This window comes from Jaculus jaculus, chromosome 13, assembly GCF_020740685.1.
Source record: "Jaculus jaculus isolate mJacJac1 chromosome 13, mJacJac1.mat.Y.cur, whole genome shotgun sequence".
Taxonomy (NCBI): domain Eukaryota; kingdom Metazoa; phylum Chordata; class Mammalia; order Rodentia; family Dipodidae; genus Jaculus; species Jaculus jaculus.
In genome coordinates this window covers 7,473,191-7,476,060 of record NC_059114.1, presented here as the reverse complement: position 1 = coordinate 7,476,060, position 2,870 = coordinate 7,473,191, and the positions used below count along the sequence as shown (strand labels likewise).

General features: G+C 52.9%; 1 pseudogene; it reads right to left on the bottom strand.

The window, feature by feature from the left end:
- Window positions 1-585: 585 nt before the first annotated feature.
- LOC101593759 lies at window positions 586-981 on the bottom strand (annotated as a pseudogene).
- Window positions 982-2,870: the final 1,889 nt, after the last annotated feature.

Genomic DNA, 2,870 nt, shown 5'->3' with positions numbered 1-2,870 from the left:
TTTTGTTGTTGTTGTTGTTAGTTTTTGTTTTTGTTTTTCAAGGTCGGGTCCCACTCTAGCTCAGGCTGACCTGGAATTCACTATGCAGTCTCAGGCTGGCCTCAAATTCACGACGATCCTCCTGCCTCTGCCTCCAGAGTGCTGGGATTAAAGGCATGTGCCACCACGCCCAGCACAGCTGCATTTTAAAAAAATTATTTACTTATTTGAGAGAGAGAGAGAATGGGCATATCAGGGCCTCCTAGCCACTGCAAATGATCTCCAGATGCATGGGCCAACTTGTGCATCTGACTTTATGTGCGTACTGGGGAATGGAACCTGGGTCCTTTTGCTTTGCTAGCAAGCACCTTAACCACTGAGCCATCTCTTCAGCCCCAACCCTTGCATTATTTTTTTTTGAAAACTTTTATAACTTTATCTTATTTATTTATTTATTTTTGTTTTTGTGAGGTAGGGTTTCACTCTAGCCCAGGCTGACCTAGAATTCACTATGTAGTCTCAGGGTGGCCTCAAACTCATGGCAATCTTCCTACCTCTGCCCCTCCCCCCCATGCTGGGATTAAAGGCGTGCGCCACCATGCCCAGCTATGACTTGGTTTTGACACTCATGAAGTTAGTCTCATCCACATTGACAGTCTATAGAGTTTTGAATGTGGTACCAGGGACATAGGTCACCAAAGTGTAAAGCCTATTTGGTGAATCTTCATCCTATTCTGTGTCCTGAAAGACCATGTGATCTGGGACATTCCTAATTCCCCCGACCCAGACAGCTTTGATGAGCCTGGTATCAATGTGCGCATCTGGATCCCCCATCTCCTTCACGGCAAACTTCCGGATCTCTTTGAGGGCCTGAGGGGCCCGCTTCTTGAAGCCCACTCCATGGAAGCGCCTGTGAAGGTGGATGGTGTCCTCTCGGGTCGCCACCTTGTTTGTGACAGGACGATCCTTCTTTTTCTCCCCACCCTTCTTTGCGGAAGTCATTCTGCCTGCCAGACCCCAGATTGGAAGGGAGAGTGGGGGGGATTGTCCAACCTCTGCAGTTTTAATGAGTCCAGGGTCAAATTTGCGTCCTCCCATCTTTCTTGGTTGCACCATCAACTCATGGCGTGCTCAGCTCTTGGTCCCCAGCCCATGGCCATTTGGGAGGTGGAGCCTTGCTGGAAGAGGTGTGTTCTTGGGAGTGGGCTTAGGGGTGTTATAGCCCCAGTTCCCCCTTGCCAGAGTTCAGCTCACTCTCTTGATGGCGTTTTCCACCTGCTGTGACAGAGGTGACGTCCAGTCTCTGCTCATGCTGTCTGTCCTCTGCCCTCGAGACTGTAAGCCGAAATAAATACTTCCCTCCCAGCAGCTGCTTTTGGCCAGGTATTTTGTCCCAGCAACGCGGAGATGACTGCGGCACACGCCGTCTGTCCTCAAACTGTCTGACTTGCATTTATCACGTGCCCCGACAAGTGCTTCTTAGAAGTCTGCCAGTGGCAGCGTGCTCCGGCGTGAAGCACCTGGCACACCCCGGGCCACGCTCATTGCTAAAATGAAGACCAAACCTCTATCCTCATCCCCTGCTCCTTCCATTTCAACCCCCCCCCCCCCCAGGCCGAGACTCACTCACCCCGCGCTGTGGTCCGAGGTCACACAGCTCATCACACTGCTGAGGCAGGATGCAACACAAAGATACTTGGCCCAAAGTTGGCAATCTGAATTTTAAAACATGGGACCCGGCCCGGAAGCCCTCATGCCTCCCCCCCCGGGAGAGGTCCCAGAGGTGCATTTGGCCAAGTGCCGTTGTTTGGTCATCAAAGGCGGGGACGCTTTAGAAAGGGCCAGCGATCGGTCACAACACGGAGCCGAACTCACTGTGGTTGATGGCTTGGGAGAGTTCAGAGATGAGGTGAGGCATAATCTCTTGTCACCAATTAGCAACACCGCCTTCCATCTCTGCACTGTAATTGTCTTGGAATCAAAGAGACAGAAGCCCAGGTAGAGTGTGAGGAAGGAGGCTGTGTACCCAGTGGCATTAGTATGCTAAGCAGGTTCCTGTTCGGAGGACGCACAGATTCTGAAGCATGGAGATACATTCAAATTAACCCCCGAGCTATTCCTCTTCCAAACTCCCCACTCCGGGTCGTCTCCACAGTGCTGATGTTACTAATTCTGAGCTCCTCGACACGGGGAGGGCTCCACTCATGCTCAGTGTGGTGCACAGAGAGTGCAGGGCCCAGAGCCACCTCACGGAAGCCCCAGGACCCGGCTCTAGCCTGATCCATCCAAGCGTGCAGTCACTGCGTGTTTTGTGAGCACGTCCCGCAGCTCAGACCCAGCTTTCAGAGTCCGAGATGTGGCATGGCCGTGGTGGAGCAGGCACGAACCCCTGCCCTCCAGGAGTCTGTATTCTGCTGTGACAGGTTGGCAGCCATGGTACCCTCCGTTAAGAAGCGGGGCTCACAGGTGATAGATAGTCCCCGCAGCAGGGGCTGAGGCCTGTGGGAGGACTAGTGAGCCACCACGACATCATTCCAAGGCTGGGAAGCTCCAAGCAGAGCGGACCTCAGCTCTACCCACAGTGGAAACCACACGATGAGAGGGAAGATCAAAGTCCCTGAGCATTTTTTGATGTGTATGTGCATGTGTGTGCTCACGTACGTGAGGGCACACACGAGCCATGGCACGTGCGTGGAGGTCAGTGGGCAGCTTTCAGGTGTTATTCTGAGGCAGGGTTTCTGGTTGTTCACCACTCTGTTCACCAGGCCAGTTGGCTTGAGAGCTCCTGGAACATTCCTGTCTTTGCTTCCCTTCTTGCTGGGTTCTGGGTACCGAATTCAAGTACTCAGGCTTACCCAGTAAGAGCTCTATCCATTGAGCCATCTCCCCAG